General features: G+C 40.0%; 1 long non-coding RNA gene across 1 annotated transcript in view; it reads left to right on the top strand.

The window, feature by feature from the left end:
- LOC119156381 overlaps positions 1-19552 on the top strand; it is a 96465-nt gene that overhangs the window by 20962 nt on the left and 55951 nt on the right. The window contains exons 3-4 of the long non-coding RNA XR_005107105.1: positions 8868-8935; positions 9965-10011. This is a non-coding gene — a long non-coding RNA (uncharacterized LOC119156381). The remainder of the gene's footprint in view (positions 1-8867; positions 8936-9964; positions 10012-19552) is intronic.

Raw genomic sequence — 19552 nt, 5'->3', positions numbered from 1 at the left:
GGTCACTCTGGGTTACATTCATCCTCAGCACCCATTGCTTGTGGTTTTCCCTTGCATTTGGCTGCATTTATGCTAATTTCACCTAAGATGCAAAATGCGAGAGATGCGGGCAAGGGAGTACTACTGTGTGTAGGAATACCTTTACGGTGTATGTTACACCTAGAATGTCAGAAGGGCAAAAGAGGAAAATAAGGAGGTAGAAGAATAGGTGGCTTTCACATTGAACAGATTTGGTGGAAATGTGCCAGGTGTGTTAACTGAAGGGCAGGGATCCTGAATCCATGTGGGATTCTGATAGTCCCCCTGCAGCCAGCATGCGGCAACATATTCTCCGTGCCTGTCAGTAGAAAACAGATCCAGAAAAGCCAAGCTGCTCTTTGCAGAAATCTGCTTCTGCTGCATCATTATCTGAACTAGCTGAATTTGGAAAGAGATTGTGAATCCAGATAGGGTTACTGGTCTCTTCCCCTCTCAGAATTGCTTCTGGTTTTTAGTATGCATGGGAGCACAGGGAGATACGTGCTTTGTCCACTACCCTTCCCAGCTGGGGAGGGTTTGCTGCCACTCTACTCTCTGCTTCTTTAGCTGCCCTGTTCTTATGTCTCTTCATATTCAACAGTCATCACTGAATAAGGGCTGTCTGCTGACATTTCCTGCAACAGTAAATTCTGAGCCAACTGTGCTGCTCTGCTGACACATGGATGTTTTTCTATCTTGCTGTCTGTCTCATGGTAAGGTTTTGTAGGTCTTGCTTCGACTTTGGCTAAGTGCCTCACAAGCTATGGACTCTGAATGTCTGCCTTATTTGGAGAAAAACATAGGCTTTTCAGTTGGCTTGACCTCCCAGTAAGTTTCCTGCTCTCCTTTGACCTGTTTCTGCCTTGTCAGTCTTTGTATTAAGCTTTTTTCTCTCTTTCACATATAAGAGTTCACTGATCCCTCTTCTTTCCCAAATAAAAAGAAAAGAAAATTTTAGTAGCTGCTGCTAATTGTGCCCTAGTCCTTCTACTGGCATTTCATGCTCATCCCAGGATTGAGATATGTGCAAGTTCACATTCACACCAGATCAGCAGATGCTGCTACTGAGGGTTGTATTGAAACTTGTAAAGTAGCCTACTTTAATCATGAGTATGGACAGACTATGGTCTGCCTCATAGAACTATTGTCCACTGCATTTTAGCACAGACTAGAAAATTCAACCCTTTTCAAGCAGACTTTATAGACAGTCCCTGAGAAACAGTCTATTGTACCTTCATGTTCCAAGAGTAGGCTTTTCAGACCAGTATTGGTGAATATAACTATAATTTTGAAGGCAAATGCTGGTCCCTCAGTTGGATCAGTGAGATCAGAATTAAGCCCTTTAGGTCAAATGCTGACCACAGTTCACCAGAAAAAATTACTTTGTCTGCAGTCAGTTCTTCCTTCAGTTAACAACTGGTAAACCACAAAGAAAAGGTGAGGAGCAAAATTTGGCATGGTCGGAGCCCTTGGTCAATGACAATAAGATGCCTGCAAAAGAGATGGATTTTGTGATTTCTTCTGTATTGGCTCTCAAAAGGAGGAGTGCTGGAAGAAGAGGAGAAATAAGAGTGCAAATCAATGGTGCAGCCGTTCAGGGACAAGCAGTGTTGGGGGGATCCATTCTTTATTTGTCTGATGGTCTAAAATGGGAGCTTTCCACAAATGCATGGCTTCGTATGGCATTCATTGTAAGCAGGTAGTGTGGGAGCAGCAAATAGATTTGTTTGTAACTGGATGCCAAAAGGAGGAGGAGTTAGCAGTCTTCCCTTTTGCTTCTCTCCCTTCCTCCAAACACTAGGAGCTTTGGCAGATATCTCAGGAACCTGATGATTTCAGAAGATCTGAACTGAACTTGTCTGAACTTGCCAGCTTGTCAAAGTTACTATTTACTGATCCTGTGAAGAAATAAGGGATGCACAGGTATGGGACACTAGGAGTCAGTGTCTTTGCTGACCACTGAGTAAGATGACTCACCTGTGAAGCAGGGTATGAAGGAGGTTTTTGTACAATTCTAATGTATTTTTCATCTGACACTGCTTCTGATAAAGCTAGACCTAAATTCATCCCAGGGGCTACTCCAAATATAAGTTGTATTTGGTCCATCAAATTTGTGATTTAAAGGCTCAAAAGAAGACATATATGTTACAGAATTGTTGGCTGTGACTAACTGAAGAGGAAGAGGAGTCCAGTCCCTTGTCCCAGCATGTTCACCTCTCTGGGGTTTTTCCCATATAGTTTATTTTTTTCAAGGGTCTGACTAAAGCTACTGTCCAGCCTGGCATAAATCTTAAAGATAGTTTCTTCCTTTCCTCTCCACTTAACTGAAGCCTGAAATGTGTTGTCCTGCCGTTCTTCCTGCCTGTCCCCCCACCACTGCACTCTCATGGAACTGCTGTTAACAGAGGGTTATCACTGTGATGGACAGGAGTGACTTCAGCAAGGCTTAATCCTGTGGGGGAGAAATGCACTGGTAGACAGGGAAGAAGGATCAGCATTAGCACAACAACCAAGGAACTGATGTCTTTTTCAGAGTTACACTTATCCATACTCTTAAAGTGAGCCTTTCATAATGCTTCCTTCACCTGCAAGCCTTGCAGATCTCAGCCTCTGGTGGGCTGCCTCCCTTTGCATCAGTCCCCATCTTACCACACAGCCGCTGCTGTCTGTGTGGTCTTTGAAATTCACACGGCTTGGTGGCAACCAGTAGGGAGGGAAAATAACGTGTTTTATTTATTTAGAGTCAAGCACAGTTTAAACTCCATTCTAAATAAATAAAAACTCTTAGCCAGATTTATATAAATAAAAAAGCAGATTTTCCCCTCTCTTTTGGCTGCTGTTGAACAGCATCAGTTTCAAGACCACACAAGGAGCTGTGTCGACAGCTCCTGAAATGTGCAGTGCCGGCAAAGGTAGGAGGGGGACTGGAAGGACCTTGATAACTTGCCTTGAGCTTCTGATGCCTGGAGGTTCCCTGTATACACAAAGGAGTAGCCCAGACACTGTGGTGGGTTAAAATGTTAGAAGAAAACTGAGAACATCTTAGGTCTTTAGTGGATAAATATTTCTATAAAAGACCAGGGTTTTTTTGCAGATCGTTCATCCACTTTATCAAGTCATCTGTGTGAATGGTAGTTGGCATAGCTGAGCACTATCATCTCGGTCTTTTAGTTTAGCCTAGAGGTGATAGAGCACCCATAAAAAGCAGTGATGTGAGGAAGAAAATGTTTTGTTCTTAGGAGGCTGATCACACGTGGCCTTTGGGGATTGAGTCTGCATTACACAAAAGTTCCCAGTTTCCATCAAATGGTGCTCCCACACAGGTGCTGACAGTGCCATGTCTCCTCTTACAACCATCACTTAGGGAAACTCCAAGCATGGTTTCATTTTCTTGGGAATGAAATGTACTATGTCTGCACAAGGTTTCAGATCTCTCTTCGCTTGCAGGCCTGCCAAGCTATCAGGAAGGGTGACAAGCAGCTGCTATGTAGAGCACCTGGGTTTTGTTACTCCAGATGAGAGATTATAACAGGCCTTAAATAGGTATCTGCTTTAAGTGGATCCTCCTCGTGGCAGCATTTACTCTGCTGCTTGTGGATGAGGGTGGGCTGGAGGACACAGATCTGCCGGTTGCAAAATTAGGCTGAGAACAAAAAAGGCCCAGTTGATGATGTTGTTGTGACTGGTCAGAGGCTGCTACAATTCTGACCAAAAAAAAAAATCAAAGAAACACTCTTGCAAGGCAAAGCCTTGCTCACAGTTCATTACCTCTTTCATATTTTGAAACCTCCTTGGGCTGGCGAACAAAATGACCTACAGATGTTAGTCACATAGAGGAAAATTTTCAAAGAATAATTTTTTAAACATGTCCTTTTATAGCTTACTTTACACACTTTATATATTAATTTAAAGTTATGAATGGTTATATATCCCACAATCCTCCTTTGGGTTGTCTTGTTCTGTTAGTAAAACATCAATTCACTTTTCTCTTGCCACTTAATGACACAGGGTCACAGCTTGTCGTCGGCAATGGTGTCAGAAGAGCATGATCTCCTAAATAATCTTCACAACCCCCTTATCCTTCAGGTAGTTAGCACATCTCAGGGCTGTATCGCTCTATGGTCCAATTAACAGTAAAATGCCATTTTTCTTTGCACAGAGGAAGTGATTATCCTACTCCTACTTTGGCTGTGCCAACCTGCAGATGGTTGCTTCAGCTGCCAAAAACCTTTGACACAGAAAATCGTCTCTGTCCCAACCTGCTCAACCCAGAGATGTGAAGAGTTTCCCTCCTGGCTCCAGCTGGTGGTGTCTCAGCAAGGCTTTTTCCTTGAGAACATTGTTTGCCTTACTAGAAAGAGCATACATTTTAAAAATGCTACTTAATACGTGAACAGAGATAGTGTGGCATAGACTCACACTGCACACCTGCAAGAATTTCAATTTTGTTCCATGCATAGGGGAGTGGATTCAATTTCTAATGTTTCAGAAAGAAATGCTGTATTTTGAAAACCTGAATGTAGGAAAGCTAGGAAGGCTGGTGCAAAATACTTTCAAACCTGAATTGTATTGGGTTTTTTTCATTTTCCTTCTTAAAAGAAGTTTTTAATGCTTTCTCCTATGAAAGTATAGTGTCAGTGGCAATGGACTGTATGTGCGATAAATGGCTTTTTGTGATTACTAAACACCCCAGCCTTGCCTTACAATTTAACCAGCCATGAAATCATTTATTGCATTGCACACTGAGTTGCCGTGAGGAAGGGTGTCACTTACATATTGTAGTACTCTAAGTAACTACACCAAAGTTTAGATCATTCATTTTCACAACAGAGAACAAAAATTATTTACCTGATTTTAAGTCTCAATAGTAATGTGAGATGTTTAAGGCCTTGAAGAGAATTTAACATGTGAGTTTTAATATTTTTCTAAAAATGATAGCTGAGCTATTAGAGCAGAACCACAAAGCAGGTGGTTCTACACATCTTGTGTTGGTGACTATGAAATGTCTGGCAAGAATGGACTCCTGGAGAAATTTTGTGCAAATTTACAGAAAACAACGAACAAATCTAGGTCATGGGGTTCTGAGTGAGATGGAGCTGCTATTTCATTTTAATTATTTTATGGGAATTCAGCGTAAATATTAGCTTAAAACCATCAAAAATTCCAAGGAATAAAAATTAAAAGCCTATGGGAGGTTATGGTTGAGGAGAATAAATACAATAATCTGTATAACTGTAGGTAGGCTAATCTGACAGTGATTTGGAATAAACATCATTAAAATCTTCTTAGAACATGTAATTAGCTAAAGGTTGTAAAGTAATTGTTGCCAATGAAGACAGTTTTATTTAAAACTGCTCTTGCCAAATAACTAGATTAGATTTAAATAATTTTTGGTAAAGTTAAATGTGATGACAAGCTGCTCATTTAACAGATTAGATTAAGATAATTAGTAGGAGATAAAACCACTCACTCCATGTTACAAGGATTAAAAATATTTTGTAAAAAAACCCTAAAAAAGTTTATCATCATCACAAGGGTGAAAAAGGGTTTTTTTACTCAGGAAGTCAGTCAGTCTGACTGCTAGCCTGATGCTATTCAATTTACTCTTTTCTTCCAGTTATTTGGAAATAAGTATGAAATTATTGTTAGAAAAAATATCTTGAGGTAATAACACTTTGCTCTGGTAGGACGTTTTTGCTAACCATGGGGGACTGTTTCATAGGGTATGTTTGGAAAAACAGGCATTTTATCATAGAGGAATGCAAGCACAAATGTCTGTCTTGAAAAGGAAGAAGGCCCTGCATGTAGGATTTCTGCATGCTAGAAATCAGTGATCCTGAAAGTTTTAGAGTTTGTGGTAGTCATGTAAGTTAACAGGAGGTTTTAGGCTACTTTTAGGAGCATGACTACAGTATTGTATGAGCAAGTAGGAGAATATTGTGTAGGACTGGAGAGGTGATTATTCTCCTAGATAGCACTGATAAGCTATTGATTAGAAAAGCAGGCTATTTTCTGGTGCCTGTTAGGAAAGGGGATTGATCATAAACCAAGGAGATAGGAGGAAAAAATTCCGGGGATGCTCTGAGGGTTTATCAATACAATAGATCTTGAAGACTCTCAAGTACACAGTATATAACTTACATGTATAACACATAATATATATCAGTATTTCTGTTGTTATAATTTTATTCAGAAATATATATGTATTGGTGTAAAGAAGTATGTATATATGTGTGAGTGTATGCTTGGGAGGTTTGTGGTAATGTATTTTCTAGATTACAATAGTAAAACTCTTAGCTATTTAAAAGAGCAAATTAATTCTTTTATTAAGCTGTTGTAATTCATCTTGCCTTACCTTGTGCAATATTTTTATGCTTAAAATGAAGCATCATCTGGAATGACTAGTATTGTATATATAACTGTAGCTCCAGGCTAGCTTCATTGATCTCAGTAGCATAATGGATAGCAGAATTTGGCCCTCTAAAATTTAGTTATGTCAGTCCTAAAATAATTTTATAAGATATTTATATATCTCCTCCTCCTTCACACTGCTTGTAACCTGAGAGCATCCGCGTGGCTAAGAATACAGACTTGTCTTTTCTAAACTGAAGACGTTCTGCTCATACCACTGGAGAAACAAACTGAAAAATAAGGCAACCAGATGTTTAAAAATGTTGAAAGTTCCTTTTTTTGGAAAGGTAGCTACGTTAAATAAACATTAAAATGCTATTTTTTCTATATAACTATTCATTTTAATGGCACCCCAAGAGTTCGTCCAAGGGTCTCTGGGTCACTTGGGAGAAAGTACAGTATATTTTGGCTCCACAGTCTTCGACTTGCTACAAAGAGCTAATTCTTCCAATTAATGAAATAAATGTTGCTGATGTAGGTGGATTGACAAATTATTTTCAAGGCTAGTTTATTCAAGCAGATGGCAAGTCTGATACGGCTGGAATGGTTCAGGCGGCCTTCCCTGCAAGGAAAAGAGGCCCTTGGAAGAACGGCATACGGTGACTGTTCACTCCATTCACCTCATGGCATTTACTCCTTTGGGCATCTTCTGTCTACGGTGGCACTGCAACAAGGCTAGGAAGTATGAGACGGTTTTTGTCCTGTAGGGCTTTCGATAGGGCTTTCTGTTCAGGGTAGAAGAAACCTGTTTGGACAAGATACCTGTGGTGAACACCAACAGCTGAGGTAGCTGTAGGTCTGAGAGTCCCTGCTGGGCATACTGTAATTTGATGAGCTATTTAATTGAAAAGCAGGTCACTTTCTGGTGCCTATTAGGAAAGGTGATGAAAATCCAAGAAAATATGGGGAAAGAATTGCAGGGATGCTCTGAAGTTTATAGATACTTGCTATTTGATCAGTTGCTGGAAAGCTGAATAGAGCAAGGAAGCTAAAGGGAGAATTTCAAGGCCACAGTCTGTTTATGTGGGTAAAAGACTTTTGGAAAAAGGAGGTTTTCTTTTCAAAAATACATTCCTTCTTTGGGATGGCATGCTGAAATAGCTGAGTTTTAATTTAGTTTGCAACAGTTTATGAGAATAGTTGTATTGCAGTGTTGATACTTCAGGAGTGGATCAACTCCATGAATTAATGCATTTATGTGTGTCAGTAATGATGAAGGTGGGTTACTGCACACCTGAGACCCTCTGTAGGGCATATTGGTGTCTGGCTGCAATTTCTGAGCTTTACAACTTCAGCTAACTAATGTGGTAGCCTCTGTGTTTCCAGACAGGAAATAACACTCACCGTTAGCTGTACTGTATATGGTGATAGGAGGTTGTGTTCCTGCCTCGATACCTAAAGATATAAAAAGGGTTACAGAGAAAAGCTTCCCATCTCTCAGGGAGCACATCTACCTCTAGCTATGGCTTGAAAACCAAAAAAATAAACGAGTTGAAGAAGTCAAGTGCAGGATTCCTTTTGCCTTCTTTGGAAACAAGACTTGAGGCTCTCAGCTGGTGCCCATCAGCGTAATGTCAGAGGGCTGTAAGGTGATATAGCATGTTGCACACTCCAGTAATCCGGATATATCAGAACTGGCTTTAAACGCACTACCTGATGTACCACAGCCAGACCTCCTATACCACAGTGTGCAGCTAGGTCTTCGGCAGAGCAGGAGGGTATACGTAACAAATGCAGGGCTCCATGCTGCTGTAGCAAAACTGCTTTTCTTCCCTGCGTGTTAGCTTTTTTTGGAGCCTGGTCAGCTGGTATGGTTTGATTTGGAGCCTGGTATGCTGTATATGCAGTGCTGTACTATATGCAAAAGACAAATGGCACAACAGGGCAGAAAGCAACCGTCGCTGTAGCGGAGTTCACATCCATGGTCTCTGGGTCTGGCTCAGTGAGAATAACAACTTCAAGACGTGGAATTAAATTGCTTTGCTACTGTGTGAGCTTTAATGTTAATTAGCTGTGTGAGTGGACAGCTGTGCAGGACTAGCTAAACCTCCAAATCCTGACTGCACATTACTCTATTGGGAAATGCTGGACCTCAGTCTGTGTAGGTGGGTGGGGTTTTTCTTCCTGTTTATGGCAGGGGAGCTTTTGGAGGCTGTTTTATTTTCAGTCACTTGGAGCTCAAATATGAGCTGTCAACCCACAGAGCAGTGTAATATTACAGATAATTGCATGTTGTTCACTGAGCCCCAAAGGCTAAATCACCTCTGGTTAAAATACCAGTTTTCATTGTTAGTGAAATCTGATTTTTTCTAAAGAGAAATGTGGGGAATACATGGAAGAAACTGGTTTATCATTTATGTTCTTGTAGTAGCTTAGTTGTAAAAACAGGTTGTATTTACAGTACATGTGGATAACCTCTTATAACGTATTGTTTACAGAGCCCAGGAGAGAAATCTCAGCATCACGCCAATGGAAGAATTTTGTTATCCCTTCTCTTGGGAGAAAGGTATGCAAAGAAAATAATCCATTTGTTGTTATAAGAGGAATATATTTACCTTCCAAGAATTACACATCGCAGATTGGTTTGATTACTACAATTAGCGTATCTGCTGCTACAGAGTGTTTGCTTTGTTTCTTAAAGAGGAAAAAAAATGTGGTGGTACACAGGGGATATGAAGAGTATGGATTTACATTAAAAAGACTGCTTTTTCTGGCTGCATCTATAGATAGATGTTAGGGAAACAGCCAGTGAGGCAGTTTCAGCAGAGAATTTTGCATGTGCTTAAAAGTATTTGTTTTAAGTTTGTAGACTGAATAAAATGTGATCTCCAGTTTCTCCAGCTGTGCTCTGTCTACAGATTGCTCCAGAATTTCTATGCCTTCAACTTCATATCTCTCTCTTTTCTTTTTTTTTCTCTCCTTCCCCCTCTCCAAACACTTCCAAGAGCCAAGAGGATAGTTGCTGGTATGCAATGAAGGCTCTGAAAGGAAAAGAATAAATTAACATCAAATGGGCTTCTCCTCCTCCCACTCTACATACAGAATGTCTTAAGGAGACCCTAGCACCATATCAGTACTGCCTCCCAACACGTTCTGTATCCCAAGAACCCCTCCTAGTCCTTTGCAACCTTCAATAACTTCACTTAAAATGAAAGTTCTATTTTGGTCTTTCTTCTGTGAAATTATTGGTGGTGTCTTCTGGAAGGTGCAAACTGATACATTCCCTCAGTTCCTCTTAATGTCTGAAGGAACTGCGATTGTAAGGTGTATTTCAGGGGCTATTTAAGGATAGCATCCTTAATTAACATCCAATTGGATTCAGCTATTGGCATCTGCTGTTTCATACTGTTAAAGAAACTGGTATATGCTTGCTGTCACCTGTCTTTTCAAGGGTACCCTACTTATGTTGTTTCTATCTAGCCTACATATTAAAGAAGGAGCGTCAGTAAAATCTCAGCACTTACTGCATTGTTGTATTGGTGAATACTTTTTAGCAAATCAAAGGCTTTTGGTTACTTTGCGTTTCTTGGTTCAGGCAACAGAGATGAGGACTGAGATGTGGAAGAACACTTTCCTGGGCAGGTCAGTACCCCTGGCTGTGGCTCTCCTCTGGGTCCCCTCCCAGCTTTGCTGGAGACCTCTGAGATTCCAGTCCAGCTGACAAAAAGGTGCTTGTGTAAAGTTTAATGTGCAAAGATGGGATTTATTTCTGAACTTCAAAATGCCAACTTATTTTGCCATGGAAACAAGGGAAGAGACCTCTGGTGCTCATGGTAAGAGAGTATGGCTAAGAGTGTGAAGGGATGGCAGTTTAGCTGCACTGTGCTGATATTTGTGGCTTTCCTTTGTGTGGCATGAGATAAAATAATCACGTTTCAACCTCAGTGAAAGCAACTAGAAACCCCTTGTCACTGCATCATACCAGCTTTGATCTGTTGTACTTGATTGTATACTTTTTGTGTGTTACAGGCTCCCAATTTTCCTTCTTTGCTCTAAAAACTATACTCAGAGTATTGAATCACTTTTCTCCATATCAGTGAATCTGCTTATTGACATCCTGTTAGAGGCCTGTGCAAATGGTCTTCAAAAAGGAATAAATGAAAGACACTAGTGAAAAGCAAAGTTTGACCGGAGGGCAAGGTTCTGTCAAAAACACTTTATCTTTCTTTGTTACTGAGACACGACCAGATGTTTGTTTATAACAGAATGCCTGCATTGGGATTTTGAAAGCCCAGATGAGAAAAACTGTATCTAATTGCTGCTAGGAGTACAGCTATGTCCTAGCTGCAACCTGGGCTGGTGTGTCCTGAAATACTGTATGTGGAGATTCTGGGAGAGGAATAAAAGTGTATGTGCTTTTGCTGAAAGGATATAGGGCTGTCAGCTCAGAAACACTCTGAACATCTGCTCTGACTGAGCCCTGTGGTTTAACTAGATTAAAGCCCCACATTAAAATCATCATCAGTCAGTCAGAACGCTTCCTCAGTCTGAGAAACATAACATCACGCTCAGTGCTGCAGTTTCCAAAGAAGCCAGTGTGTCGTGGTAAGAAAAAAAATATTCAGAACAGTGAAATATTTCACAATTGTGGCTTGTTTGGCTTGTGTGACATCACAGACTAATGTTTAACTTAGCATCAAGCAACTTGCAATTTGTTGCCCTAAATTATTTTAAATCTAGCTAATTATTTTGACCATATCTTGGCTATTAACTCTAGTCAGCAAAATACAATGTAATTCATGTTCTTCTAGCTTTGGGAGAGTTTCCAATCAAAAAAGTTGTAGCACAGACCACAAACTTGTGTTGTTTCAGTGGCACAGAGGTCATCTTCCTTTTACTTAAACCCCTAGATAACCACTTAAGACTGCCAGACTACAGGTCTTATAAATTATAGGAGTATGAATTGCCAGGAAATCTCTGTTTTATTAATAAAATTAAAGCCACCATTACAAAAAGAAAACCCAACCCTACCAAACAAATCAAGATAACCCTTTTCAGTTGGCATTTGGCTGTAAGCTAGTTGTATCATGTATGCAATAATCCTTTCCCATAGACAAGTTGCTAACAATTGAGTAGACGGCCTGAAGTATCTTACATTTACGAGACCTTTTGCTGTAGAAATACTGAATGACTTAAAATTAAATCTATGTTGCATTTATTAAAGTATTTAACTAGTTTGGTTTTAGTTTTGTTGTAGTGAAACAGAGAAGATAGAAATATATATTCTGCACAGTGCATGTAACAACATAACTTTTGAAGTCCATTTCATTTACACCAGCCAGAAAATGTATCCAGCAATGTGGAAACACAGTGTTAATGAAAAAATTCTATAAATCAATGTACAGCCCACTACATGTTGAGGAAGCATCTGGTGCAACTTGAATGTTTTCTGTCACTGATTTTAATAGCCAAATGTGCAAAATAGCTTACTGCACAAATATTTTGAGATTTTTGCTGATGGAAGTTACAGATATGAATTGAGAGGCTGGAATCAAGGGACAGATTATAGCTATTTGGAGCCTGAAGCATGTTATAGTATAACGATCCTGTGTGCTTCTCCTGCCTCTCTTCTCATTCCTTCCCTCACACTTTCTTGGAACTGCAGCGGGAGGAAGGCTTCCCTCTTGGGAAGCATCAGTGATCCTTTCCCTTTGCAGGCAGGGAATTTCTTGGAAGACAGGCAGCTATGTTCCCCCATGCTCTGAAGGCTTGCCTTTGCCTGGCCTGCTGCACTTTTCTCCTGGTAACATTTGACCGGTGATGCTTTTATTGGGGAGATGCTGAAAGACACCTCGCAACGAGAGATCTCATTGAGATGAATGAATGTGTTCATATTGCAGACCTTAAAAAGACCACACTACATCAGATAAATGTCATGTTGTCAATCTTTTTTAAAAAAAAAACATTGTGGGCTAGAATAATGTGAAAAATATAAAAAGAACTAGGAATCCAATATTATCAGATGATTTCAAGAACTAGGAATCCATTATGATCAGATGATCTCATGATCTGGGTTGGTAAGGAACAAATTTTAGGTGTCTGTACATTAACTTCTACCTGAAGCTGCTCCAAAAAGTCACGTTTACAGCAAACAATGTAGTTCTATGTAAAGTTCTGAGGACGAAAGCTCTGCTCCTTAAGAGAGGATGGTGGTGGCAGAACAAAACAGTGAAACATCAAAATGAGGGAATTGTTATTTTCTTTCTTGGATGCTTTGTTTCTATTGATGACTGATCATTTCAGATTAATGATGTCATGTCCACATATCCCAGCTCCTTTCTCATTGCAACATTTACTGTCTACCAAAGGAAAAAAACGTTATGGTGTTTTTTACCTATATGAGTGATTTTGTTTTTTCACATGAGTGACTTGTTGACAAAACAAGGTTTTCGTTATGGAAGGAAGCATTCTTTATCATTCAGAGTGAAATTTTAATCTTCCAAATGTCTTCAAAAGTCACCATATGTTCATGGTGACTACTCTATTGTAAGGCATGACATTTATCTGGTCAAGGGCTGAGTTTTTTGGTCATGTGTTTGGCATTACATTATGGATGTTCAAGTTACTGATAATGCTCTTCAGATGCATTAGAAATTTGGTGTATTTGGTCTAGACTTGCATTAGATGTTAGATGTTACAAAGTGGCCTCATCCTGGGAGAGAATCAATGGGCAAACTGCTGAAATGAAGCACCAATTCAACTGTAAGAAAAAAAATGGTATGTAGAAAGGTGATTTTGCTGGAGCTTCTATTGAGAGGGTAAATATTTATCAGATAAAAGGAGATATGCTATACAGAGAGAGCTACAAAGAAATCAACACCACCAGCTGTGAAAAGCATTGCACTGGCATAAAAAAGAAATTTATAAATAACTGATGAGCTAGCAGCATTACTCCATGGACCAGAAACTACAGCCTTAAATGAAACGTATGCAGTTGAGCTATGAGTTTTTTCAAAGAAGTGTCAGGTGTAAAGAAAAATGATTTTAAGATTAAAACATCAGAGGGACAACAGAGTATGGAATTATATTTAACGGTTACAGTGGTGGGAACTTGAGAGAGGGCAAATAAATTATGAAAAGACAGGTAGAAGCCTATTAGAGCACGTAAGCAATTGTGGTCCAATTTGAAAAATGGACATTGTTGATGGGGGATATGATGAGGCTGAGCAAAGTGGATGAACAATAGTGGGATCTGAAAGAACAATGACTCTGCTTTGTTCCTGGGATCTGCAAATCTGCTTCAGATCAAAAGAAAAACAGACCTGCTGGCACACAGGCTAGCAGGAGAATAGTTTATACCTTGATTTTCTAATTAGAACTCATCTGTGATTACACTTCTCATTTCTCTGCTATTCTCTGCTGGTAAAGCAGCCACTTGTCTAGTGGTGCCTATAACCCTGACACTGTGTCAGACTCCAGCACTGGGCTCCCTCATCACTCGAGCCTGAAAGCAGAAATCTCCAAACAATTCAGCCATGCAGCAAAGCTACAGGAACCAGATAATACGTGACTAGCTGGGATGGAGATGCCCAGAGTTAGTTTCCCAGGTTACCACCGTGTTGGTGGATCTGCCCTGCGACTCAGGCTTGCAGCTCCAGATGGATAACAGAAGGTAGCTGTGGTCACCACGAGTCACAGGGTGAGTGCACTTGGCTGAGGGTGACAGCACACAGCCTGTCAGCTCTTCTCTACCTGCCCCATCACATGCTCCCACCTCACATTTTTGCTCCAGGGCAAATCTAAAATGGCTACACACAATGCTGAGTAAACAGGCAGTTATAAGAGCAGTTAATGCACTGAAAATGTTACTCTTGAGCTTGCTTTGTGGTATCTTCCCTGCACTACCACACCTTGTTTGGTGTTTTACTGACACTTGAGAGTTTCTGAAAAGCATGCAGTAATTGCAGTGTATTATTATCATAATCTGCATTTATGATACATAGTTTATCATAAAATGCCTTTTAAACAATTTCTTGGTTTTTCTTGAAGTGTTGCTGCAAATGACATTTGTGTGTGAACCTCAGCTGTATACAGTAACACCTTGTAAAGTACTTTAACAAGACAGAAATGCCTAAATAAAGTTTGGGTTTGGTTTCAAAGATCTTCCCTTTAGGAGACTGCAGTAAATTCAACCCCCAGATTGACACCCTTTTCTCTGTATAAATCTAGTTTTCCAGAGCTAACATTTCTTCATGGTGTAACTTAATTGCTTTACAAGGAAAGACTACAATAGTGCTATATATCTACAGTGGCTTTCTCTAGCTTTTGGAAAGTGTATGGTTTTACAATTAAGCAACAGGGATGCTCTAGTCTGTCACATATTTGGGTTTGTTAAATCCATTAGCAAGCAATAAAATCTCTGGTATTCCATTTTTCTCACTATTTATATTATTTTCACCCCACCCTTTCACCCTTGGCTTTGATTTTCTTTCACTTTTGCCAGTTTATCTACAACCACTAAATAGAAACAATGCTGCTCCTGCTTCACAGCTCAGCAGACAGGTAACGGTGAACCATCGTGCTGGGCTATGCCTATTCAGCCTCTGCTGCCCATGCAGTTTTGTGTAACTGAGCGTTCTCCATCACACCTCTAAAGCCCCTGTGAACGAAGCCTATCTAGTAAGGCCAGGCTCTTAAAATGGATGTGAGTACTACAGGTTTCCTGTAGTTCTCTGTTTTCAGCCATTTAAGCACAACTGGTTTTCACAATAATCTTCTTTAACCCAATATACTCCTGCACTCTCAAGCTTGACGGAATCTTTCAAGTTTTGGGTAGGGCTTAGGATTTGCTGAAATGTCAGTGTATTTTCAAGTCCCAAATTGAAGTTTTGTTAAAAAAAAATAGAAAAAAAAAGGGCTAGAACTGAATAGATTCTGTGCACACAGTTCAGAAGTATGTGTATGGAAAGCAACACTCCTAATTAAAAGTCTTCATAATTCCTTCTCCCCAGGTTCTGACTAATCCTGGATGGGATTACACAATGCAGGGATGTCTCACTTGTGGGGTTTAGTCTTATGAGATCAGGGCATGTTTATCCTCGCTCAATAGGCAAGAAAGGGAAAGGACCTCACCCTGTTAGTCACCGCAGTGGTTAGAACATTTGCTAGTTGTGGTTGGGGTGGACTGATGCATGAAGCCTGCTCCCTGTGAACGTGTTAGCCACTGGACTGGTTATGGGGAATGGTGTTCTTTGCCACAGCCTATTGTGTAATGGGTAAACTTGGTTTGCAGTCAGTTAGAAAATCATCTCTGGGATGAAGCAGACCTCTAACAAAATCATCTTTGCCCTAAGGAATTGCAGATGACATCCACATTGATACTGAGGAAAAAAAGCAGAGAGAGAAATAGAAGTCTGAAAGAGTTCCTAGGGAAGTATTCAGAATTTGCTGGGCAGGCTTCAGAAGGTTATTTCTGGGGGAAAATAAGATGCCTGTGTGGATATTTTGGTGAATATGAAATCTTACAGTGAAAAGGCAGAAAATCACTAGGCAAGTGCAGCCCAAAGCCTGTCATTTGTTTTGTGTCAATCTTGAGTCCCCACGATGCATGGCGTTTGGGAGGAGGTGCAGGAACTGGAGAAGCTACCGTCACCTGGAGAGAGTTTGGAAGTGTTTGTGGAGAGTGCACAGTGTGCAGAAGGGGGAGTGATAAAAGTGCCACTAAACAAGAGGAGTTCTTCAAGGGAGTACTGAACACCAACACAGCAGGTAAATTAATCTGGAAACAATTTGCTAGCTGTTGGCTGCAGGTACAACTGAGGCAAGGACTGAATACAGAGGCAAGAGCTTCTATTCAGCCAGACTACGTAGCTGCATAGAATGTGATGTGTGAGCCTCTTCTGGGTCAAGCAGATACAAAGCAGAATACAGACTGAGAAATGCCACTCTGTGTTTAACTCTGTTATATTTATCTGTGGGGCAGCTTTAGAGGACTGGAACTCTTAGTTTAGATGTAGACAGTGTGATGAGGAGATCAATGTACTGGGGTTTCAGGAAAGGCTGTAGGCAACAACAGGTAAAATGGAAACACAGCTTTATAACTAAGGGTTTCCCAGTGTATATGGGTAAAAAGTTCATGAGGATAAAATTTGCAATTGTATTTGGGGGAATAAGCATCTTTTATTAGACCAAAACCATGTCAACCACATCAAGAGACTATGCTTACTGGAAAGACAGGGGTCTTAAACTACTACAGCCTTTTACCTCATCTTTCAGGTAACAGGGATGCTCCCAGCAGTGTATGAAGTGGTCTAAGGAATGGATTCGTCTCTGGAAGACTTCTTTTGCTATGGAGGTAGGATTCATACAATGCCTGATAGGTGCATGGCTCAGAGCTCATAGACCAAGCAGCCAAACTGATGCCATGGTGACAACTGCAGGCTCCACTGGCTACAGAGAGAGTAATTTGACTTAAGTTGTTAGCATGGGGTGGGAGGTTCTGAGGTCCAGCCTTGCTCAGAGGACTGCTCCTGAGAGCTGAGCTGGGTCTTTTAGGCCTTGACGTGAGCTTGGCTTCACCTGCTGAACTTCTGCTGGCATCACAGTGCTCCCACATAGAAATGTAGCCTGAACCCCCCCTCCCCTGCACGTTTGGTGGGAGTTGCAGCCCAGCCCATGCGAGAAGTGATCTGGCATGTCAAGCTGCAGCCAAGCAGCTTGCCTCCCTCGCGCAGCACAGGGCGTGTGGGGCTCAGCTCCCCTGTGGAGCAACCTCAGCCGCCCAGAGCGCTACTTTTCAGGTTGCAGTAAGTTCAATTGGAGTTAAGGTGACTGTTTCACTCCAAGCTGCTGATGAACTGGCAACTGCTATCTTGATGATCTGTTCGTGATTATCCTACCGAGAGTTTAATTTTATTTCATTTTTGCTTGTTGATATTACCTGTCCCAGGGGCAGGGAATTACATTGCATGCTCCGTATACAGCATTACGGTTACTCTTCAAATAGATAAATAGAGAAAAGTTATTTCTCTTAAATCTCTAGCTGTTAGGATTTGTTTTTAATGCTACGTGTATTTGCTACACACCCCTTGGTTTTTGAAGCCCCTGTTTCTGTTCTTATATCTTGATCTTTATTTAAAAGTAATATTAGAGTTGATTAACTGTAAAAAAAAACACCCAAACCCTAAAATGGTTTTTGCTGACTAAAGCGATCTCCCTGAACATAGCAGATAGATTATTTTCAATGATGGATTCAAACACCTTCAGGGTCTGCACGGCCTTTCTATTTAGTACTATCAATGCTGTAACTTTGTTATCAAGACTGGCAGTTTCTTCTCACAGAAAAACTTTATTACAAGGCTGACTTTCCTAACACCTCCCTGTTAGTAACAGAAACAAATAAGAGTTGATTGTTCAGCTGCTGTCATTTAAAAAGACTAAATCAACCTGCCACAAAAGAATAATTCCCTCTGGTAACTTTATCCATTTGCCCTTGCTGGTGACACTGTGGATACCACCCTAGTTGAACTATATATTAGTTCCTAGAGAAGCACTTTGAAATATATAGCTCTGCACAATGTTGTAATTGAAAAAAATTGAATAGCCATACATCGTTCAGTAATCTGAAAAGAATGCAAAGGTTCAGTTCGAATTGCTTTGCACAATTTAATACCATTTTTCTGTGCTTTCCAAATGGGTTTATTCTGCTGTTCTGCATATATTTGTTATACAATTTGGCAGCACTGGCTATATGCAGGCAGCACTGCTTTTTAAAAGGACGTGTCAGTGTTTTCATTTTATGTTCTGACCACATTTTAAAAAGACTTTACCTAACCAAATGACCCACTCCAGGTGTTTGCTATTCCAGCAAGAAGGGCAGCTGCTCATCCAGAGTCCCAGGAAGGGTTCAGTAACCTGTGAGAGGAGTTAAGGGCTTGACTTTAAGCTGATCCATTAAGGCACTCTTTCTTCTATTGTGTCTTGGAATCAAGTCTCTAAATTCGCTTTGGATTGGGGGAGCTTTAAAAGCTGCCATGAAATATGTGCTTTTTAAAATTTACTGTATAACGTTCTCTTAGATTGGCTTCTATTTATTTTACATACAATTCTTCTACATGTTTCTGGATATTAAACCCTGTATACTGCCTATCTGTGAAGACCAGCTATTTTGAAATCTATGGAAGAATGACTCTGAACAGGTAGTCATCAGCTTTCACTTAAAGTTACTTTTTTAAAAAAAAAAAATTAACATTTTAATATCACATTTTGCTCTTAGTACATTCCTCATATAAATCCTACATATAATATGACTGTGATAAAAAAAAGTTTATCTAAAAGAGTTGTTAATAGTATTAATATCTATAAATACCACAAAGACTGAATCACCATGCTGCTTTTCAAACCAGATCATCTTACTGCTGATAGGTATGGTAATAAAAGTTGGTTAAGATGTAATTTGGAAAATTATATAAATACATGTTTTTTTCAAGCTTTTTATTCCAACTAACTAGAGGATTCTTTCAGTTGGTGGGGTTTTGCATCTGGCTGTTTTAAGCTTTCTGTGTTGTTTTTATAATGTTATGGATGAAAAGAGAGTCATACTGGGATTTAAAGCAGGCAACACCAATAGGGTCAAATTGTTAAAAAGCTTAGGAAAACCATTCACAGTATTTTCAAGGTCTGCATAGATATATATATGCACAAAAGGCATGAATATAAATACAATCACACATTTTGTACGTGCCAAAATATATGCTAGTAAATATTACAGTGCTTTTGGGAGGTTTATTTGAAACACAATCCCAGATGAAGGAAGTGTATGGGAATAAGTATATTGTCAGACTATCAGGATCTGAATTGCATAATGGAACAGAATGAACAGCAGAGAGAAGCAACTTTCTTTGAAAGAGTAAATTTAAAATATAATGCATATTCTCCATTTGTGGTGGGAAAATCCAAGACAAATGGAGACCAAGGAAATGAGAAGATAAAGAGAAATTAATAAAGTAAGCTACACTGAAGTAAAAACAATTCATGGTTGAAAGGAAGATGAGATTGAAACTGCTTTTGGATGTCACTTAGTGGCATTGCACAATGTTCTTTGTTCTAGGGCAAGCAGGCTTTAGAAAGCCTGTAGGAGATACGAGGTTTGTCTGGAGTTTCTAGATTTTGGAGTCTGTTTTGT

This window comes from Falco rusticolus, chromosome 12 (assembly GCF_015220075.1).
Source record: "Falco rusticolus isolate bFalRus1 chromosome 12, bFalRus1.pri, whole genome shotgun sequence".
NCBI lineage: Eukaryota > Metazoa > Chordata > Aves > Falconiformes > Falconidae > Falco > Falco rusticolus.
The sequence above is the reverse complement of the archived record's forward strand: the minus strand, read 5'-3'. Positions and strand labels throughout refer to the sequence as shown.